The 25,283-nt window shown below is 38.1% G+C and overlaps 1 protein-coding gene across 5 annotated transcripts in view; it reads right to left on the reverse strand.

Moving 5' to 3' along the window:
• LOC147911620 (neuroligin-4, X-linked) overlaps window positions 1–25,283 on the reverse strand; it is a 295,702-nt gene that overhangs the window by 162,348 nt on the left and 108,071 nt on the right. The gene's annotated exons all lie outside the window — the stretch shown is intronic.

Here is a 25,283-nt window from a genome sequence, read left to right on the forward strand (position 1 = left end):
TCTTGGTGTTTAGTGTGTTTATTTTGAAAGGATGTCAATAAAACTTGAGGGACTATTTTTAGCATTATCTCTGATCAGACTCTAAAAGCACAAAGTCCTAAATAATGTTTTCGTATTTCCAATATGTTCTTTCATTAATATTCCAAATTTGACAAATGTTTTTACCTTTTTCCTTTCACTCCCACATAGATTTTAAATATAAAAAGTGATATATCACCTGCCAGTCCTAACAGTTGCACAGGTGTGTTATTTGAAAACATTTATGTTCAAATTTTGGCAACTAACACATAGAGAGAAATTTATATCATGCTGTCCAAATATATTTTTATATAATCATTTTTCATAATTCACTTCAGCGTCGATATCATTACAGTCCAAAATTTTACAGTTTTATACACCAAAATGACCTCATTTCTCCTTAAAATGTTTCCTGATAAACCATATTTCCTGGGATTAAATAGGAAATGCCCTTTTTTCTCTCATCTACCTCTCTCCTATTTCAGAAACAACTAGTTAATTATCCACCCACCCACCAACTCAATTAAAATGGAAATGAATACTGAAATTTGGCTTATGAAAAGACAAGGACTCATTGGAAGATACTTCTCCTTTCCAGGTTCAATGCATTTTTCTTTGCTTGGCAAATGATAAGAGACTGTTGGTCATAGTCCATCACTGGCTTTGGAAACTGAAAATGGGATTTCCAGCAATGCATCCCTTCTAATTCCACCAGCCACAAAGAAAGTTGGGTTCCCTGGAGGTGACCCTGAACTCCCACTGTTAATTTTATTAAATTTTAGCAAACTTGAAAGGCTCTTTCACATGGTGATAAGACAATGTTTAGGCCAGAATCTCTGGGATGTACACGTCTGGCTCTTTGCATTGCTGTTTTTTTGCTCTTCACTTACCACCTTAAATTCCTCAAGCTCATAGACACCTGCCCTGGTCACGCAATCTAAAGTATCCCCATCACCCACCCCAGTTACTCTCACAGTTCTTATTCCCCTCGCAGCTCTGATCACAATCTGAGATTCTGTCCTTGATGGGTTTGTTTGCTTGTTTATCTTCTTCCTCCCCAACTAAGGTGAGGGAAGGACATTTGTGTATTCTGTTTACTACTGTATCCTCAGGGTCCAATACAACAGTTCTTCAACCTCCGTTGAATGCATGAATGAAGGAGTGAATGGATCAGTAATTGGAGGGACCTCTAAAAGGCTCATTTAACCCGCTCTCATGCATCTGTGTTGTGTTCACTGTAGGGGGCTCTTCTCCTGGACAGCTGGTCCTTCTCCACTAAATTCTAATCTCTTGTGACATCTACCATCTCACTACTGAATAAGTTTGTCCATCTTTGCCAAGTTGGCTGTGGTGGGTGATGAAGCGGCAGTGTTGTTTCCATGGCAACTAAGAAGAGCAACTCTAATAATATGCTCACAGCAAGGTATCCACATCAATGTCCAGCATGTTATCCAGTGATCCCAACCACTGATAGGAGACTTGCCATTTTCTAATTAATAACAAATTACAAGTGCAGTATTGAGAATTTTTAAATGACGTTGAAACCGTTCATGATGTATTTCTGTTGCTCTCTTAGTCATGGTTTGAGGACAGCTAAACAAGGTGAATTAAATGGTGGACATGCCCTGGGAAAGAGAGTAGAGGTGTGTTCTGCCCTTTTATCATGGTGTGACGAATGGTGTGGTATGGTATGATGGTATGATGTTAACAGTATGTGACTGTAACTCGAGAGTCCAGCTTTCTAAAGACTGTTAGCCCTGGTCCTTATCTGATGACTGCATGGTTATTTACTTGCCTAATTCTTAGTTTCCATGTCTATATAGGCAATAAATAACAGTAGCACCTTCTGGCCTTACTGTGAAGACTCAATGAGATAAGGCTTACTTTTGTTGTCTATTCAAATGTCACCTAGCAGAGATGGCTATCCTGATCTCTTTGTTCAATCTAGCTCCTCATCAATCGCTGCCACTCCCCATCCTGTATTAATGATCATGAGAGTTGATTATCACCACTTTACTCATTTATATTCCTGATCCTGTCTTTCTTGAGCTAATTTCCCCACATTAGAACATGCACACCATGACAGCAGGGAGCTGTCAGTGCTAATTATGGCTGTGTCTTCAGTGTTGGTCACATATTAGGGACTAATTAAACACTTGTTTCATAGGAGAATGAATATCCTAAAGCACATAGTTATTTCTGGCACACAGTAAACACTCAATAAACATGAGCTATTATTATTTTTTTTTAAAGATTTTATTTATTTATTTTTTCCCCCAAAGCCCCAGCAGATAGTTGTATGTCATAGCTGCACATCCTTCTAGTTGCTGTATGTGGGACGCGGCCTCAGCATGGCCGGAGAAGTGGTGCGTCGGTGCGCGCCCGGGATCCGAACCCGGGCCGCCAGCAGCAGAGCGCGTGCACTTAACCGCTAAGCCACCGGGCCGGCCCAACATGAGCTATTATTGATGTGCTTAAAATACCAAGGAGACAATCGGCATCATCCTCTGTGTCATCTTTGTCACCCAAGGGGCAAGGGAACATACGTTTATTGTGTAATTCATAACTTCTGCAAATCCTTACCACAACCCTATGAGGGCTCACTATCCCAGTTTTCCAGAGAGTTGCATTAACTCACTCTGGATCACACAGACGAGATTTCCAACCAGATGCATCTGACTCAAATGTACTCCTTCTTCAGTGTGAAAAGGCTTTCTCTTCCCAGCCATCTTCTCTACAAAGAGTTGAGTGAGGACATGAAGCAGATATATCCCCTGTCTTTTTCAGGAGCTTGCTACTTAGGAGGGGAGATATATGGATGTGTGAAAAATATAATATGAACCATATGAAAACGACAACATTTGACAGTTTTAGGTCCAAGCAAATGGCAAACCCATATGGTTCAATTTCATACATACTAAGAAGAAATTCTTATTATGTTTCAAGTGAATGGTCATGACATTCAGAATCCAAATTGGGGATTCTTCACCTTTTCTGGGTCACAGACTTCCTTGAGGAGATACTCCTCTCAATGGAAAATACATTGTTTTTCAAAAAAATGCCATATAGGTTAGGGGAGTTTCTTAGACCCCTTGGGCATCCATGACTCTTAGCTGAAGAACATCTAATCCCAAAGATGCAAAATTATCTTCAGCATGACCTAAAAGTGGTATTGAAAATGTTCATGGCCTCAGACTTTTAGGACTAGGTGGAAATTTGTAATTTAAATAAAAGTAGCACATTGCTCTTTTCTGATCTAATGTATTCTCAAGGGATTGGCATGTTTACTTATGGCCATTCAGACAATATTGACCAAAAATGAACTCTCTATTATTTGGGAGGAATATATTTAGCTTGGAAACTCTCCCTAGGAAAATAACAACAATGGTGACTTTCTTTAGAAAACAAATTGACCCAGTTGATACAAGATTATAGTACTTAATGTAATAGTCAAGACTTGATAAACAATTGTCCTGATGTCTCAAATCTCACAGACAGAGAAAGTGGCTGTGCAGTAGAGGGTATGACGGGAAGACCGGGGGCAAGGATTTCAGACTTCAGACCAGAGGCTTGGCCCTAATCCTTCCCTTTTCTGCTACTAACTACTCATTTATGCACTGGTATGAGCCACATCTTTAAGATGTTGTTTAGATTACATGATCTCCAGGAATGTTTGTAGATGAACAATCCACCATCGAGGATCCACAGATCTGCATCGCTTTTAACACAACTTTCCAGAACTATTGGACACAGCTACCTAAGTCAATCAAGGTTATTTTTTCCCTCTTCTTGTTCAATAGAAAAGCGTCTTCTCCCCTACCCTCACATGGGTCCTGTAATGACACCCTCACCCCGCAGCCTCTGATACACATTAGTGTTACAATGAACCACTTGGATATGCAGGTGACCACAATGTGGGTCCTGGAGAGGCCAAAAGGGAGCAGAGACTGCAGAACACAAAAGGGTGATAAGAATTGTTTCATTCTTCAGATCTCGTCCAAGGGGAAGGGACCACGAGGGCATAGAGACAGATTTGTGGGTTTTTTTGATGGACATGTTGGACCTGTTTATAATTACCCCAAATATACACACATATATGTGAGTTGATGGATATGTTTCTAGACACCTCACTTAATGGGCATTCTCAATTTATCAAAAGCAACTCACAAGAACACATGTAAGAATCACCACTAAAGCAAAAATTCATCTGATATGGTGTGGAATAACAAAAAGTTATAAACGTAGTAGTAATTCTCTCTATTCAATGCCCATATGCATACTTTAACAAGCAACATATACGGTGTCTGCAATTCCTTTCCTTTTTTCTAGGTTATATTTATTCTGATTGCATTTATTGAAATGCAATTTGATGTCTGTTGGCTCTAACAAAAACGTTAAGCTTATAGGGCCGGCCCCGTGGCTTAGCGGTTAAGTGCGTGCGCTCCGCTGTTGGCGGCCCGGGTTCGGATCCCGGGCAAGCACCGACACACCGCTTCTCCGGCCATGCTGAGGCCGCGTCCCACATACAGCAACTAGAATGGATGTGCAACTACGACATACAACTATCTACTGGGGCTTTGGGGGAAAAATAAATAAATAAAATCTTAAAAAAAAAAAATTAGTGTAAAAAAAAAAAGTTAAGCTTATAAAAAGAAAAAGCCGTCTGATAAACTAAAATAAAAATCAATTGTCATCAATTAATACAGTAGATGTACTCTGCTTAGATTCTCAGAACCTAAACCTTTTATTGTATATACTATTCTGCTCAACATCTTGGTTATTAGGTTTTCATAAACCTTTTCTTAACTAACAGAAAGAAAATAAAGGAAGGCAGAGTAGCAAACATGACAGATGGTCTACCCCATGATTGAGAGGTGGCTGATGTGCCCTTCAAAACCCAGGGACAGCTTGATACTGTCCCTTGCAGTGGTAGGTTCTGGACTCACTCCTGGCTGGTAAAGTCTAAGCATCAGAGTAAGAAGGTGCATCTGAACAAGACCTTCTTCCCACTTGGCGGGTCTACTAGCCAATGTGACTCTAGCAATAAGAGGAGAGGGTTTGCATCATGCCCAGGGACAGAAGCTGGGAGAAAACCAGAGGCAAACTACTCAAGGAAAAGCATTGCCCATGTCAAGAACACAAAATGATGATGGGTCTGGAAGGTGTAACACCATCTCACTAGAGCAAGGCTGCTTACCTCCAGCACCTGCTCATGTTCTAAAAACCAGAAACCAACACCCAGAACAGTAAACCCAAGAAGAGCAAAATGCAAGGGGATGCAAGACAAATGAAGGTATACATGACCTTATTTTACAAGATTGGGATTATGTTGTCAATGTACAGTTGTGACCACAGGAATTTTTCTTATCAAAGATTGAGAAGAAATCCCAAGAGACTGCCTATGTTTCTTCAGCTATGCTGTGATACATAAAAGCTTGGACCATTCATGTCTCATTCTCTGTTAAATTCTCAGCACTTTGCACAAATGGGACAAATAAAAACATTTTTAATAAAGCATTGAATAATTTCCAAATATAAAATAATTCCCCCTTTTCCTGGCCTGAATTCACCCAAGACAATCTGTGGTTCTAACATTCTATGATTTACCAAAGAGCCATCTTCATGCATTTGTCAATCCAGAAATCATTTGCTAAGTAATTTTTGAGAAAGAAATGAGCTAAGCATCAGAAACACAAACATATGTCAAACCATTCTCATATGTATTTACTCCCCAAAAAAGTGAAAGGGAGAAAAAACATGTTTACTGGATATAATCAATGACTGGAACCTTCCCAGATGGAGAGTGGGGAGGAAGACATCTGGGTAGAGCTTGTTAGAAGGAAGACTCGGGGGCGTATAGGAGAGCAGGCTGTGCTCAGGGAACTGTGAGCTGTTTGTTGAAAGGGTAAGAGCACAGGGCATATGGGAGACAGTGGAGGGAGCTCACGCTGGAAAAGGGAGACGGGCATATTTTGAAGGTCCTTCTGTGTTGACTCAAGGATCTTGGACTCTCCCATGTGGTCAACAGGGAGCCATTGGAGATATTTGGTCAGGAATTGTTTTTAATTAGGGAATGAAGTCAACAGATCCGAGAATGAGGAAGATGCATATGATAGTAGCATGAAGGATGGAGTGAAGGTAGAAGAGTGATGAGTTAAGTGGTCATCCAAACTGAGATAATTGTGAAGACAAGAATTATAGCAGTAACTGTGGGCACTGAGCAGAGAGCACGTATTCAGGGATATTTTGTAGGGCAGAAATGATGGATATATATGGCCATTTACACAAGTGGTGAGCAAGTGGAAGTAAAATACGACTGAGTTCTTATCTTGGACGTGTAGGTATATGGGGTACCTTTGACCAACATGAGGGTGCAAAGAGAGGAAGAGGAATTTATCAGCATTTGGACATGTTGAGTTTGGAGTGTCAATGTGACATTCAAGTAGAGGATTCTAATAGGAGTTAAAAATACAAATTCTGTAACGGACGTTGGTGGTCTGGGCTGGAAATAAAGATAAGAATCATTCATAGGGGGATAGCATCTGAAGCTATGTGGGTGGACTGAATCAGCCAGAGATAAAATATAAGGAAGAGAATGGAGTCTAGAACGAAATCTTGGAGAGGCCAATATTTAAGAATGAAAAGAGAAGTAAGTGAAGAAGGACTTCTCAAGAGTTGTGGAATAGAAAGAGAACACAGTGATACAACGAAAGCTGAGGAGGACTGAGCAAAAGTGACAAGTGTCCATAAAAATGAGATAAGACCATGACTAACGCATTTCTATTGGGTTTTCAATGTAGACATTACTTGTCATACTGTAAGAGGGTTATTTAGCATGAGGTTGAGGAGGGTTAAAAACCGGTATTGGGGAACTGGAGGAGGAAGGAGCAAGTGAAAATTCCAATTTCAAGAAATGTGACTATTAGTGGAAGGAGGAAGACATATCATAATTCAAGAGGTAGACAGGGATGAGGCTGTTTAGGGTTAGAAAGATGGGATGGCCAATGGACAAGGAAGAAACACTTGAGTTGGTGGTAGGAGTTAACTTCTGGATCACAGTCGGGAGGTTGAGCCCTGCCCAGATTCTGGAAGACGGGAGAGATGTGGATACAAAGTAATTTGTGAATGTGCTTTGCTATGTGGTTTCAGGGGGTTCGTTCCTGGTGGGTTCTTTGTCCTCTCTGTGAAGAAGGAGAAAACCAGTGTTTTCTGATAAAAACCAAGGTGGGAAGATGTGAAACACCTGGATAGATGCCACGGGAAAGGGAAATCAGAGCTGATGAGGAGGGAGCTTAAAGGGATTGCAGGCCATCTCTAAGATCTCTACTGTTTCTGGAAACCGCCTATTGATACTGAAGTCAATCCCTTGGTGGACACAGAGATGGAGGATGGCCAGGTGAGCTCAGCTCAAGCAGAGGAGGGAATCAAGGGTGTCCCTGAGAGTTAAGTCAGATTCTGCTATCTACGACAGACATTTGGTGGCTTAAAGGAGAAGCAGTTCTTAGGGAGTTGCAAGGCTTGATGGGAGACCTATCAAAGCTGGAGGGAAGAAGTCATATTCGGAAGACTAGGAGGTTCAAGTTAGGGGCAGGATTTCAGAGTTTTAAGAGTTCAGAGCAGAACACGGACTTCCCAGTGATCACTTCATGCATGATAAATGATGGCTCAGCTCCATTCTTGTGTAAGGGGTTAGGAACAGGCAGAGGGGAATTTGTGGAATGACAAAATCCCAATGAGGACCTGGGAGATGGCTGTCGGATGGAGCTGAAGTCTTCGAAAGAGAGAAGATCAAGAAGCTCATATGCTTCTGTTCTTTCTGGGTCCTTTCAGTCAATGCTGATTTTGTAGGTATAATATCAATTCTTCAACATCCATGTTAAAAGACAGATGCACCCTTCTCATTCAGTTGTATGACAGAAGTGCCCTTTTCTCGAATATTTATGTTATAGGTGGGTTTTTGGCATTTATTGTTACTGGGGATTAACCCAACCAGAATTCATATTGTATGCTAAGTCTGGACAGAGACTTGGTTTACCCAGGCTCATGTGATGTTTTCTGACCTGTTTTCAGTACCATTTCTGAGGATTTCCTAGCTTGGTGGACCACAGAAGCACATTGTGCCTGGCACAGAATGGAGGCTGAAATAAGCTATGGCTGACAACGTGAATTAAGCCAGTGTCTTCAGAAAACCATCCATGGCTGACTCTGGTGTCCTTCTCATGGGGGTGATTGACAGCTGAACACCATTTTTCTCTAAGGGATTAGAGATAGGCAAAGGGCAATTGTGAAGGGCAGCCCATGCATGGCGTGGCAAGGTTAGTCTGGAATAGGGTGAGGGCAGCCCGCAGGGGTCTAGAGGAATAGCATTAGGCTTGTGCATGCTCTGCCACTTCTGAGTTCCATCACCTTTAAATTACACTCTGTTTCCTAGATGCTGCATGGGTTTACACAGAGTGTTTCATGGCGGTCTTGTAAAAATCAAGCAAGAAAACTTGTCAACACTAAAAAAATGAACTATTATTATTGTTATTATCATGATTGCTATTACTTGTTGGAGGGCAGATTATGGTTCCATAAAGCTGAGATGGAAAGTGTCAAACCTACCGGTTGCTGACAGAATTACGACGAGCGAGTAGACGCTAGCTTTCGAAAAGACAAATTGATATCAAAGTTAAAGGGTGGCTTGGGTGAGACCAGGAAATTAGGTTTAGGGAAGAAAGAAAATGTTTTCATGTGTAATGGCTGCTTCCAGGATGTGAAATATAATGTTCGAAAGGAAAGATGTTGTAAATGACATAGCGTATTGCTCATTTCTCTGAGGGGCTTCTCCCAAGCCAAAAGAGGCAATGAATAATAAGAAATGTAACAATAAAGCAGAACAATATGCAAGGCTTATATCCCCCTGAGTCTATTTTTCTGTGACAATGAATCACAGGAACGCTTCCAGGAACCTCTGAGATCCCTTGCCCAAATCTGAAAATTGGGCTGAGGCGTACAATCACTATGACAACTAATCAATCTTTTTCCCAAATATTAAGAGGTTACTTGTATTTGTTTAAATGAGTGGCTTTCTTCCAGGCAAGGCAGCTTCGATCCAATGGATTTGGGCAAATATGATCCCATCAGCTGAGTGCAAATCCTAAACATTTGTTCTTCTCTAATATATTAAAACTATCTTCTCCACATGGCTTCACATGCATACATGCTCTGCATAACCTTCGGGATGATTTAACAAAAAAAAAAAAAAATTCATGCTTATTGTGAAGAATTCAAAAAATGCATAAGTGTAGGAACAGCTATAGTTTTCATGTTCTCTGCCAATCCCTGTCTTTCCATTGCACTGTACCTTACTTCCCTTCTCTGAAGTGAGCACTGTTAATTTGTTTGTTTCTGCACTTTTTTCTAGGCAGTGACATACACATACACATATTTGTATACATACATGCATACACACAGAACATTTTAAATGCATATATGTACCCACATGCACAAGTACGTATACATATAAATACATATATGTGCACATATTCATGTATCTGTACATATACAAGTATCTATATATGCGTATATAGATTTAAGAGGTTATGTGGATATTATGTATCTTCAAATTTGCTTTGCTTCTTCCCTTTTAAATGAAAAGTGGTTTTATATTATAAGTGTACACAATAATTTATTTACTCATTCCCGTGATGAGTGAAATTTCAGTAGCAAGGAGCATCGTGTCCATGCATGCTACAGACTGAATGTATGTGTCCTCTCAAAATTCATATGTTGAAATCCTAACCCCCAATGGGATGGTATTAGGAGGTGGGACCTTTAGAAGGTGATTAGGTCGTGAGGGTGGAGGCTTCATTAACTGGATTAGTGCCCTTATAAAAAAGACCCCAGAGAGCTCCTCCTGCTTCCTGTCATGTGAGGATACAGTGAGAAGACAGCCATCTATGAATCAGGAATTGGACCCTCACCAGACACTGAATCTGCTGGCCTCTTGGTCTTGAACTTCCAGCCTTTGAAACTGTGAGAAATAAATGTCTGTTGTTTAAGCCACTCTGTCTTGGTATTTTTGCTATAGCAGCTTGAATGTGCTAAGACAATGCATCTTTGTGCATATACATGTAGGATAGATTCCTGAGAAAGAATTGCTGGAGAGTTAAGTGAGTCTCTTTTTAAATTTTAATACATAATACCCAATTTCTTTCAAAACTCTCCATCAATTCATCCTCCAACTATCAAATTGTGAGAGTGGTCATTTGACCACGCCCACAGGTAACTGAATTTAGTTTTGTCATTCAGCCAAGCAAAAGTATAATGAAATAAAATTGATTTGCCTTTCTTTAAATATAAATGTCTTGGGTTTTCCTATTGATGAGTTTCAGACATTTTATTTCATCAACTATGAGCTTCCTTAACAGTTTTGATGGAGTAATTTGCAAGTTATCCAACAATATACTTTTGGTGCTATTTACTCTCTCACTTTTATTCTCAATTTGCTGTTCTCATCTATACACAATTTCCCTATCTTACACGTAGCATTTCCCTGCCTACAATTCACAGTGGGGCAGACATTTTGCACAAGCCAAAATTTGCAAATCCGTGAGAGGTGAAAGGTGAAAAATGGTACCCTTTGGAAATAGGCCAAAAATGCCGACTAAAGCAGTTTCATTTTCTATGTGACATTTGCCATGCTCCACACATAGAACATTTTAAATTGCACATCTGACCTTTTTAACAATAGCAGGAAATGCCAAGAGAAAATGCAAAGCTCTTCATTTTCTCTCTCAAGCCCCTGTAGAAGCTATTTTTCACGGTCCATGGCTAGCATCTATGATAAGACTGTCAAGGTGCCTGAAATAAGCCATCAATATCCAAATTGTTCTCCAGCCAAGGGACCATCAGACACATGTACGGCATGGTTTGGGGCGCTCGTTCTCTGATTTTATTTAGGAATGTGATGTCTAATACTATACGAGTCTATCCATGATAATAAGGAAATCAACTCTTAATATGGTATTACGTAGCAAAAACCAAGCAAATTCCTCTACCATCATTTTAAGAACAAAATTATTTTCCACTACAATATTTGGTACTAAAGGAAGTGAGGGTTGTGTAAGCCGTTTATCAATGATCCTTGGGGATGAAAACTGGAAAGGAAAAAATAAACTTCCACTTTCTCCATCCAAGCATGATATCAGCTATTTTCTTTTTAGCTTTTTAACCAAAGTAACAATAGATGTTTTTGAGTTTTGAACATGTTTAATAATAACATAAAAAGAGTATATAATGCCAAGTTCACATAGATAATTACCTTAAGTTAATGAACACCTATCTTCACAAATTTAAGAGAACAGAATTCACAGCATACAATGAAGAAAATAAAGATGTACAGTCATTAACATATGGGTACACTCCACAATGAAAGTAAAATAATTCCACTTTAAAAAATTGTTAAGATTTAAAAATTAATGAATTAAAATGAAGTATTAAGAAGTAACTCTCAACTATTTGCACTACTTTTTTTTAAGGACAATAGATTTCTGCTTATATGTATTTGTTATTAAAATAATTTAACTATTTTTTCAAAATCTTAGAAAAATAAAATAGCATGATATGAGATATAAAATGTGAATTTTCATGTGACATTAAGGAAAACACATCTCTTCAAAAATTTTTAAAGAATTCTTTGGAAAACACACATTGACAATCATTTTTTCAAAAATATTTCTTCAATATTTCTTTTTTTTATGTTTAAACTTTCAGTTCATGAAGCTACAGAGTCAGTGGAAGCATTGAGATTCTGATTTGTTACAAACTGATCATGAAATGTAACCATCTGGATAATTGCAACAATTATTGTAACAATAAGAATCCCAGGAATGGAAATTCTCAAAGATAATCACTACTCAGCATAAAGAAATAAGTCATTCTCTTGGTAATTGGCAGGATAGTGCCCTAAGATCTCTTTTGATGCTTCATTATAACAAATCAAGTGAAAGCTTTAAATAATTTTTTCCCATGAGAAATATACTGAAGAGATGTCACCTTACAAAGTTGAAGCATGCTGCAACTAATGGCACAGCTCCTTCAAATAAACAGGAGCATTTGTTACGATACTAACCGTTGATCACCTGTAGGTCCACAAAACATTAATTTTAAATCTAAAATGCTTCAACTGCCTTGTTTCCTCATTTCTCAGAGGAAGATGACCACGCCCATACGTAACATTAAAGGGCGTGCACTATCTTGGCCAAATCTACTTTGCCCACTCAGGAGCCCGTCAATCTCTCCCATCCCCAAACATGGCACACCATCACGCACTGTGCACTACTCTGTTTTTCCTCACGTCCAGCATGGGACCTGCCCCCACCTCTGTGCTTGCTCTCTGTTCTTTCCATGAAACTCTTTTCCCACTTGTTCATCAAAACATGAGTCAGCCATCAAATCGAAGATAGCATATGGTGCCTCCTGTCTGTCCCCACAGCTCTTTTTACACAGATTCATCAGTTTCTAATGCAATATCTTGATGGCATCATAGGCTCTCAGCTACAGGATTGCCTTGATCTGTTTCATGTCCAAACTCCCTGCCCTACCCAGTGTCTGGTTCCCAGAAAGTGCTCCATAAATGCCTGTTGTGTTGACTTTGCTTTCTCACAAGGACTAGTCATGATATTAATCGAAAATAAAATTAGTAAACCATCTTTTGGTTGTGATCAAAATGCTTTGCTTATATAGGTAGAAAGCAAATAAGCTGTTTCCTCCAAGAATAAAATTGAGAGAATTGCTCCTTTCTGAAAGGTTCACTGCGTGACAACACATATCATGTGGCATTGGGGTCCATCCCATGAGGGACAGTGATGTAAGCCATGGCAACACCACGCACACCTCACAGGAGATCTGTGATGTAGAGAGATGGCTGTTTGGTTTTATCATCCGACCAGTGCAGTTGATAGCTCCAAACTCAATGAAAAATTTTGCTTATCTCCGTCATCCAATTGCTTATTTTACAATTGCAAAGCTTGCCATTAGTTGTTTCTGTTGTCTCCTTAAAAATGTAATAGCATGCAAGTAACATGTAGACAACTAAAAACATGCAAATTTCTGTACCAGGTTTTAGAATTATCTATTAACTAAAGTTACCTAACTAAAATGTTATATTTTAAAATATCATTTATCACTCACATTATAATTTATTATGTAATATTTATATATTGTATAGTTATGTTATTGTTATACATGCATTGTTTATTATTATCATATTTAAATTGTTCTTTGAGTACTATTTTGAAATCAGAGGATTCTTGCCATGAAGGAAATAGTATTCAACATCTTATAATCATGGGAGGTTGCCAGGGTCCCTAAATCATTTCTCTAATTTTCCTTTCAAATACATATCATAATACTCATATTAACATTTAATATGTAAGATTTCTATATTAAATATTTATGTTATTATTGATCATACTTACATCAATTATTGAAGTTGTCATATTTAAATCATTACTCCTTGAGTAATATTTTATAGCAAGCATTGCTCTTAGAGGATGCCTGCCATGAAGGCAATAGCTTCCAAAATCACAAATCATGAGATTGCATGCAGTAAGAGACAATGCTCTTTATAATCTCTGTTCACATAGAAATATAGAAGAGAAACAACTCTCTATGTGTACCTCCACTTCTGTCACTTGTAACTGTCCAGTGTTTTTCATCTTAAGTATTTCCCATGAAGGTAGGGATCTAGACAGAAACTGAGGGTCAATTCCACCTAACTTTCCATTCCCTTTCCCAAACTCTAAATCAATCGATAACATCTCTCTGATTTCCTTCCCAAATATCTCTCAAATGGCTCCATCCACTTCTCTCCATCTTGGCCATTCTGCTCCAGGCTACTAGCTTCTCTCTGCTAGATAAGCGCGACCTGCTGATTAGATACCCACTCCATTCTTCCCTTCACTCCCCACTCAGCTAAATCTATCAAAAGCTAAAAACTCACAAAAGAAAGATAAATTTTCATATATGGACACAATATCTAGTCTCTAAAAGTGCCTTTTGGTTACAGAATATTAAGGAGATTCTGTCAATGGTTGAATGTCTGCCCTTAGAACTTAGAGATCCATGGGCCGGCCCGGTGGCTTAGCGGTTAAGTGCATGCGCTCCACTACTGGCGGCCCGGGGTTCGGATCCCGGGCGCGCACCGACGCACCGCTTCTCCGGCCTAGCTGAGGCCATGTCCCACATACAGCAACTAGAAGGATGTGCAACTATGACATACAACTATCTACTGGGACTTTGGGGAAGAAAAAAAGGAGGAGGATTGGCAATAGATGTTAGCTCAGAGCCAGTCTTCCTCAGCAAAAAGAGGAGGATTAGCACGGATGTTAGCTCAGGGCTGATCTCCCTCACCAAAAAAAAAAAAAAAAAAGAACTTAGACGTTCAAAATCAATACTTGGTGAGTTTCATTCACAAAAAAATGGCATTATCATTTTAATGCTATTTTCTTCTCATCCTCCTATTTTAGACTAGTATTCATCACTGCAACATGCAGCTGTATTCCTGCCAAATGTGTAATACTATAAAATCCCTTTTCATGAAACCTATTTTCTCATGGATCTGTATTATAGAGTAAGAGAGAGCCCAACTCTATCTGAAAAAGAGATTAGCTCATAGAATAAGAACACAAAAGAACTGGCTTTCACAATTGGGTAAGATATTTCTCAGTCCTTCTCTCCTTCCTTCCTCCATCCCTTCCTCCCTTTCCTTTCTTTCTAACCTCCTTCTTTCCTTCCTTCCTTCCACCCTTTCCTCCCCTCCCTCTCTCCCTCCATCCTTTCTTTCTTCTTTCCTTTCTTTCTTCATTCCTTTCTTCCTCTCCTTCTTCCTTCCTCCCTTGCTCCCCTTTCTTTCCTCCCTTTCCTTCCTTCCCTCTATCTCTCTCTCTCTTTCTTCTTTAATATGGTGAAATCATCTCAAAGGAAAAGCTACCACTTACATCATCAGCAGATAAAACAATACTCTGAGATACCCTCCATCTAAAGAGCAATTACGTCTTGATAAGACATAATTTTAGAGAATTTCTGGGCTTATTCAGTAACAGAAATATCCAAGGTTGATCTCCTCCACACTGTGCTCCTCCAACAATGTGAGCTAAAGAATACTCGGGTGTCCTGAGTAATGAGAAAACTGGAAAAAGGGATTTTCCCTTTGGGACCATGTCCATAGTTGCACTGACATCAGGGCCTGGGAAGAGGCAGCTGTAGGGTAGCCAGGTCAGTAAGATGGGGGAGCTCTAGCAAGGTGGAGAAGTTGGATCCCTAAATAGACTCAAATTTCATAATCTACCTCCTGTCAGAAGGGGTAGAAAACTTCTCTAGGAAAAGAATCATCAACTTAGGGCTGAAAGTTCCCACAGATTAAGATCAAACAAGCATGAGCTCACAGTCAAAGGTGATTAAGTACATGAGCACTGAGATATTAAAAACACTGTACAATAATATAAAATAGCCATATAAGAAATGTTTAAAGAAATGAAGGATGGAATATGAAAAGGTAAGCAGGAAACAGGAAATTACTGGGAAAGACAAAGAAGAAATTAAACAAGTGGAAACTATAATTTTTGAAACAAATAGAAATCAATGGACTAGTCAAAGAGAAGATTAGACAGGGTAGAAAAGAGAATAAATGGAAGATGTATCTGAGAAAGTTTTATAAAACAGTAGGGAGACAGGAATGAATAATATGAAAGTGAATTTAGGGGATAAGGGTATGAAAATGAGAACATCTATCACGTATCTAAACAAGGTTCAAGAAGGAGAAAATAGAGAAGTGGAAGTATTTGAGCAGGTAATCCCTAAGGATTTTCAAAATGACTAAATATATGAATCCAAAGATTCAGGATTCACAGGAAGAATGGATAAAAAAATTGATATTGAAATGAAACTGGTGAAAATCAGAAGTAAAGAGGAGTTATCAATTGCAGAGTGTGCCAAAAGACAACTTGCAAATAATTAAAGTTTGACTCAAAACGAACATTGCAATAGCCTGAAGATGGTAGGATAGCATATTCAAAGTGCTGAGAGAAAATAACTGTCAACCCAGAATTGAGTACTTAGCAAAATTATCTTTCAAGAATGAGCATGTGACAAAGATGTTTTCATCAAACAAAAACTGAAAGAATTTATAATATTTGTGCTACAAATTTTTAGGAATGTACCAAAGGCAGGGAAAAGAAGATTCAATTAGAACTGGGATGTAAGGAAGAATAGTGGTAAATAAAAGACAAGCATGAATGTAAATCCTAGTTGTTTAAATACGATAATATCACTATCATCATCACCACCATCATCATCATCATCGCCATCATCATCATCATCACCATCATCATCATCACCATCACCACCATCATCATCATCATCATCATCATCATCTTGTAGGATAAAGCAATAGGACAGAATTAAAATATTGAAAAAAAATTGCCATTAAGCAGAGAGGGAGGTGTGCTGCAGTTTCTTGTACTTTCTAAAAAGACGTTTAAGTTTTGTTTAATTTTAGAGCTTATTGACTTTAAATGTGAATTTTACAATTTGTATTTATCCATGAGCAATAGAAAACAAGTAAATGGTAAATTAAGGAAGAAACATGAAATATAAAAGAATAAACTCAATTACTCATAAGGCACCCAAGAAAAACATAAAATAAGGAACATAGTAAGATATCAAAATATGTCAGAAAATATCAAGTAACCTCAAACTCATGTATAGCCTAAACTCTGCAGTTACTAGACTGAAATTGTCATCTTAGAAAAAATAAATTGCAGATATATGCCATATGAAGTGATACATCTGTGAGTACCTGGAAATATTAAAAGTGAAAATATAAAATCATATTTTCCAGGCAAAAGCTAATTAAAAAATTTTTAAAAATAACTGAGATACCTCTACTAATATCAGAAAAAAATACATTTTAATCCAGAATTTTTAGAGATAGCAAGAATCCTTTCATAATGATAAAATATTTTATTTTTCAAGAGCACATCAATTTGTTATAAATTTTATGCAACATATAGTCTCCAAGAAAAACAAAAGTTGGTAGTGTCACAGGGAGAATTTACAAATTCTCTATAAAAGTAGAAGACACCAACATACCTTTTTCAATTTTAATAAGTCAAACAGAAACAAAATTAGGAAAAAGAGATACTATAAACTAAATAGTTAACCCATGATTTGATAGACAATTAGAGAACTTTGCAGCTCACCATTAGAGAATACACATAAAACATTTACAAAATTGGCTATGTATTGGGCTGTCACACGAATTTCATTTAACACAACAATAGAAAAATGCTGAAATACTACATTTTAGAATTTATATGATGCAGGAAAAGCATGAATAGAGAAAAATTTATAACCATAAACATATATATCAATAAATAAAACAAGGGCAAAAAGCAAAGAGTGAAGCATCTCACTTAAGAAATTAGAAGGGAAAGACAGGAGAGATAAAAAATAAAATATATATATATATATATATATATATATATATATATATATATATATATATCTTAATCTGTTGGGACTGCTATAGCTAAATACCACAAACTAGGTGGCGTACAAGCAAGAGCCATTTGTTTCTCCCAGTTCTGGAGGCTGGAAGTCCAAAATCAATGTTCCCACACATTCAGTGTCTGGTGACAGCCCACTTCCTGGTTCATATTTCCCATAGTAGATACTTCATATTATTTACTTTTGCATACAAATCCTAGCACTAACTTGGATTTCCTCAATGTATTTTATAGTTCTTAAATAATGCAAATACCCTATTCAGAAAATAAAGCCAATAATGACCAAATAAAGGACTCTTTCTTATCACCATCCATTTTTTCACCCTACTCATAAATAAATATCAAACACATTCCAATGTCCTTACTTGAATGTTAGCAAAATTATAATTCCAGTTTTAATTAATATTCTAATAAAAAAAGAATAAGCAATTGCTTCAAATTTGCCCTAGATAATTATTTTCAAGAATATGTTTGCTCTATTAAAACATTCAAAATCATGCCATGAATAGAGTTCCACGTATATATATGATGCTAAATGCTATTAAATAATGGCTAAGGCTTAAACTCACGTGTGTGTGCATGTGTAATTCTCGCCATGTTGACAAATACATAGACATGTGCCATCAATTCCAGCTTTGAGTATACTGTACTCAGATTGCACACTCTTCAGTGATCAGCTTCTACTCTGGAGAATACATGTAATTCTGTACTCTTGTTGATGCAAGTCTTTGGAAAATAAAGATAGCAAAGCCATTGAAAAGCAATAGATTCAAAACAGCAATGCCTCAATGCTAAGCATAAATCTGTGTTTGTTAAACTCATACGTTGCACTTTACCTTCTAAGCAACTGCTACCTTGAAGAACTACCCTTTTCACAATACTCACTGGTTAATATGAAAAGAGTTTTGTGTTTTTTTAATGAAGTGTTATTTTCTGGTTTCGGTAAAGAAGGGATTTCACTGTCTGTGATTATATCATATAATTGCAATGACTATAAATAATTATCCAAAGAAATTCACAGTGATGTAGTATTTTAGGCAAAATCTACCCATGTATGTATGCTAAGGAGTAATAATAGAATGCAAGAGACTAGAGTAGTGGTGCTCAATGGGGAAAAATACTGCCCTCTGTGCTGACACTCGGCAATGTCCAGAGATATTTTTGGTTGTCACAACTTGGAGGAGAGGGTTTGCTACTAGCATCTAGTGGGTAGAGGTCATGGATGCTGCTAAACATCCTACAATGCACAGGACAGACCCCACAAATGTCAACACTGCTAACGTTGCTAAACGCTGGATTTCGGAAAGAAATAAGTGGAAAAGTCAAAATGGTCCCTGGCCTGACTCCATGCGTCCCCCATGTGTAAACATCCAATGTCCAATGACTTGGAGTTTCAGATAGACATTTGAAAGTACTCCTCATCTTGAAGTTAACTAATTATTGATTATACAAATGGAGAACACTGTGGGAGCTTAGAATTGGCCACCCCAAAATGTATCTCTTTGGCATGAGGGTTATTTGGGGTTGGTTAGTTTTAAAAACTGCAGGTATGAGAGAAGCTCTGAAAAGTAGAAGTTACCCTTTGCAAGAGACATTTACATTTGTAAGGGAAATCTCCATCTGTAAATGTGTCTCCCTCTTTGTACCACGAAGAAGGGGGGATGACCTTCTCTCTAGAAATTCTTATCAGTGTGGAAGGCAAAGACTTAAATCTGCATAATAACCTTACTCTTGTTTACTGTGCTTTTCTGGTAATCTCCCATAGCTGACTCCCCCGACCGCCAACACCCTCCTTTGTCTTTAGCTGAAGATTGTATTTAAGATGAGAACCTCTCCTATTTTGGCGAGTTGTTTGGTTTTCTGGGTCTCTCCCATGTATACATGTTATAAAGCTTTGTTTGATTTTCTCCTGTCATTCTGTCTCATGTCAATTTAATTCACAGTGCAGCCAGAAGGACCCAGAGGTTAGAGGAAACCTCTTCCTCCCCCACAACACTCACTCATTAGTTACACCTGTCTGTATATACAACCGCTAGAATGGTTTTATGTCATCCACAGCAGGAAGAAGCTATGTTCCACAGTCAAATCCAAATTCCATGGGAAAGGTTTGGCTTACTCCAGGCATGAGGCTGCTTCTGAAAGCTCATCTTAGTGACCATCTGGAGAGGCAAGAGGACACCCAGCCACTAGTCTGACACATTCAAAGCCTGTCAGAGGACGACTTCTTCAATGTCAGAGGACGACTTCTTCAATCTACCTCACACTCTTTCTTGTGCTGTCACAATTAACACTGGCTCTTCCCATCTTATCCAGCCACAATTCCTGCAGGTAAGAATCACCCTCCCCCACAGATCAGAGACCAAGCTAAAGTTGGAAAATGAAAATAATAATCTCATTATTTGAAATCACTGGCATCAAAAGTCCACTCTGTAATGCCCCCTGATAAAATGTTAACCTTCAACGTGTTATCCTCAGAATTAACCTTTAGAATATGCATCTTAAAAAATAATAATAATAATAATGGTATAATATCTTCCAGCACAATGATTGAATTTATAATGTAATTGGTATTCAGTTTTGGAAAGGAATGCTCATGTGTCCCTAGACACTTCAAATGCCACTTATAGAAGAGTGGATAGTTGTATGTCATTATGTGAGGAATTTAAGGTCAAAGATGTTAACTTGCTGAGAGCCTGACTATTTGGTGTTAAAATCTTGTTGACAGAAGCAAGCACAAGTGGACATGAGTGTGTCTTCTTAGCACGGAAACCAAAAAGAAAACATTTCAGGAACGTATTTGGGTAGAACCAACCATTTCTTCCCCAGTGAAAGGAGGTTCCCAAATGAAGTTATAAATAAAATTAGTCACTGAAATCATGTGTTCAACTAGTTATGTAAATACATCTCAAAGACTCTTCATTATCTTCAGGCAGCTAGATTCCTGTAACTGTTGGAAAAATTCTGTCTGAACACAAGGATCTGAGATCCAAGTTCATTAACTAAACCTTGTACGGGTCACTCACCTCTCACACATGGTTAGCTCCTCTATCAATGACAGATTAATGATATCCATCTTATATGAAGAGAGTAATACCATCAAAACATTTATGTGGCACTCTGGACTTGGAAAAGTCCTACAAAAATGTGAGCAAAGATGATATAACTCAATAAATTTATAAAATTCTGGTTTTAAAGACATCTGTTCGTCTAGTCTATGAAGCTACTTAATGATGGGATCAAAATGATTTCAGTGGGTTGAGGGAAAAAAGATGCTGGTTACAATCATGGTGGACCCTTGACAGAGGTCCATGAACAACAAATGCTACCATAGATTTTAAGATTTCTTTACTTTCTTCTTCCAAGAAAGGATGACTGTGCTGTCTACAAAGAATTTTCCTTGCTCCTCAAGCTGTTGATAATAAGCTAAAATTACACTGTAGTGTAAATAGAGTCAACAAGCAGACGCCGCCCCTATAGGCACACTCTGCGGAGAGACAGAAAGGAAGGTGATATTTAAGAAACCGACAGATGGACATTCTCCGAGTCTCACGGGGAGGTATGTGTGCGTTTTAACTCTGCTGCATCCTGTGCCTGGGCTTGCTTCATTATTACTACATTACTACATCTCCCTTAAAAAATGTTTCTTTTGAAATTATTAGCCTCAATGTAGAAGGAAATGCAAAAGACTCAGGTTATAAGAGGTTAAGGAACAGCTAGGTGGAGATACAAAAAAAAAAGTAGTCAGAGCCAGCCCGGTGGCATAGTGGTTAGCTTCCACAGCCTGGTGTCTGTGGGTTTGGAACCTGGGCGTGGACCGACACACCACTCATCAAGCCATGCTGTGGTGGCATCCCACACACGAAATAGAGGAAGATGGGCACAGATGTTAGCTCAGGGCCAATCTTCCTCAAGAAAAAAGAAGAAGATTGGCAACAGATGTTAGCTGAGGGCCAATCTTCCTCACCAAAATAAAAAAAAAAAGGTAGTCAATGAAAGCTGTAGAGTGGTCTACATGGTATGAAGCTGGGAAAATAAAGAGATTGTTTAACACTATAAAAAGAAAATCTACACAAATAGGGGAATGTTGAATTTGGCCATTTTGCTATAAAAATCAAAATAAGATTTTTAAGACAGAATTAAATAAGAATAATTAAATGTTAAATAGATAAATCATAATTGGGAGTTAGTTTGGATGAGACAAATTCAGTAATAATATTAGTGTTCTGGTTTATCAATTTTATATTATTTCCAGATACCATAAAATTTAAGATATACTATTAGTTTAATTCATGTCATCAACAGGAATATGAAGAGTGCTTATACATGTCTCAGAATTGTAGTCCTATTGTGTGGACACATTTTCATTTAGGAATAAATCTAACAAAAAATGGGCAAGATTTCTACACTGAAAATGACAAATATTGCCAAGAAAAAATTAAAGAAGATTCAAATAAATAGAGAGCTAAATCACGTTAAGGGATTGGAAGGCTCAATAGTCTTAAGTTGTCAGTTCTCCCCAAATTATTCATAGATTCAACTTTATTTTAATAAAACTCCCCAAATCCCATTTCTTTGTTAAAAATGATACACATTCTGTAAATCAATATGGTCTTATGCAATTTTTGCTAAACTTATTCCTAACATTTTATGCTTTTGGTGGCCATTGTTAATGTCTATTTCAAATTTTATTTTCCAATGGTTTCTTGATGAATATAGAAATAAAAATTTGTGTGTGTGTATACCTTGTATCCTGATCTTGCTAAAATCATTTATGCGTTTTAGTAGTTGTAAATGCCTTAGGAGTTTTCATATAAACAGTCATGTCATCTGCATATAAAGACAGTTCTTCCTTTCCAAATCCATATACTTAATTCCATCTTTATCTTACTGCACTGGTGAAGACCTCCAATTCATCATTAGATAGAGGTGGGGAGAGCAGACATCCTTGCTTTGTTCCAGATCTGAGGAGGAAAGCAACTAATGGTCTATGATTATGTTTTTCTTGGCTGTTCTTTTCAAAATGCTTATAGTAGTGGTCTAAAATGTAAGCAATAGAACAAATAAAAGCTAACAAGAAAGTCTCAATGGCATTGCTCTGGTTGTAGAAGGACGGGATTCTGGAGATTCCTTCACCCCAATCCCAGCCAGCTAGCCTCTCTATGTGACTGCAGAACAAATCTACAGAACCCCAAATCTGAGAGACATGGTTTAACAAAATGGAGAAGTAGTGAAAGTCTACAAATGAAGAGAAACAGACAGAATGAACTCTTAGCTCTTGCCACAAATATATACCACGACCTTTACATATTGTAAAACAATGCCTGTATCATATATACTCTCAACTGTAAAAAAGAATGCATGTCACTCATTAATTCACAGATGCACCCACACAATAGTTGAGCAGTTGCATGTATCTCAAATCAATTCAAACTCAGGCTTCAAAAAAATGACAGATGTCCTCAAATCAGAACGCTTTGCAGATACAACTTTAAGAATCAACATCTAGCATTTCAAATCTGTGAATGATAAGATTTGGTTGTTTGCAATCTAACTTTGGAAAGGAAAAAAGGTAAAAGAAAACCTCGGTTGTGAGGAATCAGTAACACTAACCTAAAATGTGGGAAAATAATATGGTAATTCAAAACTAGAAAAGTACAAGCTATTAGAAGCAAATTGATATGCATTTGACAATCATTATTCTTGCTCAGCAAGTGTCTTCTGACTGAGAACATAAACTCCCTAGGGCAGAGACCATATTTTAGTTGTTTTTGCATCTCCAAGGTCTATCAGTGGGTTAGATAGGAGTAGACAGCAAAAACTGTTGATCCAATGATTGAATGTTCCTACAGAAAAATATCTAGAATGACAAAGGAAGGGAGTCCATAGAATCATATTTGTGCCCCACACTACTAATTGCTGGCTCAGTTCAAAGATCTGGCCCCCACCTGCATCTCCACCTTTTCTCCTGCCTATCTGTGCTTTGCCCTTCGCCTTCCAGCCACACTGTACCCTCAGATCCTGGATTGTGCCAGGCCTCCCCTGGCCTTTGTACATGCCAGTCCCTCCACCCACCAAGACCCTTCTACCCTATGACCCATCCCTATCCTTCAGCCAGCTTCTTCTTCTCATTATCAGTGTGTATCCTGCTGGTCAGATCAGAAATGAGCCCTGCCAGCATTAAAAACTTACTCCAATTCATAATTACTCTTGTGGGTCATTAGTTGATTATTTTTCCTCTACCACCAGACCAGAGTTTCTTAACCTCGGCACTATTGACAGATTGGGTTGGATAATTCCTGTGGGGGCTCTGCAGTATATTGAAGGATGTTCAGCAGCATCCCTGGCTTCTACCCTTCAGATGTCAGTAGTAAACCCCAATCATGACAACCCAAACTGTCTCAAGACTTTGCCAAATGTTTCCTGAGGGCAAAATCCCCCCTGGTTGAGAACCACTGATCTAGAATATGAGCTACATCAAATTAGAAACGATATCTGTTTTGCTCAATAGTCTATTCTCAGAGTGTAGCACCATAGGGGGCACACAGGGGATGCTCACGACATTTTGATGGATAAACAAATAAACCAGCAGTAACTGTGGGTTAATTTCAGATCTGGTTACAGCTGGCAAAATATGCTGGGATAGCCAATTCAGATCAGCAAGTCTTATTTATCAATTTCTATCACGATTTAAGCACTAAAGTAACTCTGAAGAATATACAACACCAACAAAAAAGCCTTACTTCTTTCCTCCCATAACTTTTGTGGTCATCACAATTATTTTGGTTCTTCCTTGCTTTCAAGTTGGTGCCTGATCTCTCTCCTTGATGGCAGGATACATTTCTTCATTCCCTCAAGAGCTTTGTCCTATGTATCTATCACTAGGCATCAGCCTTTCAAAGTTGAATGGCATAAAAAAATCTACTGCCCATTGTTACCTCATCGAGAACTACTTACATCATAATGCCTTGTGCAGAACAAGTGCCCATTAAATATTGGTGAAGCTGGATTGAATTATACAAATCAGCATTAATTAATACTTCAACATGAATGAAGTGAGGGATGCTGGAAAAATTATCAAATGACAATGTGACGTTGTTGTTTTGAAGTCAACAGGCTTGTCTTTGCTTACTTGCTGGGCATACAATCCTGCATAATCAGTCTCTCTGAGCTTTGTTTTTCTCATCTATTAAGCAAGGTGGAAATGCCTTCCCCATCTAGTTCATCAGTTGCTGTACAATACGAGAGAATGTCTGTGAACGGCTATGTGGAAAGCACGTACTTTGGTTTTATGAGGAGCCAAGCCAGGACCTTCACTTAATCAAGTTTTATTATCTGGCAAGGCTGAGTGTTAAATATACAGTATAATATATAGATGCAGATACAGTTCAATGGGAGCTCAGTGGAGGAAAATTTGTCTCTACCCAGGAGCAGTTGGCAAAGGCATCCTACGGAAGGAGTCATCTGTAATTCGTCTTAACGGGTGGGAATTAGACAGATATTGGAAAGGTGGGAGAGGAATCAAGGTAGAGAAACATGAGCCACACCATAGTAATGACAATACTGTGATTCATTTCTCCATTCATGCCCTCCACATATATTTATTAAGCAATTTGTATGTACTAGGCACCACAAGTATAGTATTGAAGAAAACAAAACCCCTCACTTTTGGATTTATATCCTGGGGAGGAGTGGCAGGCAGTAATGCATACACAA

This window comes from Ceratotherium simum, chromosome Y, assembly GCF_057802395.1.
Source record: "Ceratotherium simum simum isolate JZ-2026a chromosome Y, ASM5780239v1, whole genome shotgun sequence".
NCBI lineage: Eukaryota > Metazoa > Chordata > Mammalia > Perissodactyla > Rhinocerotidae > Ceratotherium > Ceratotherium simum.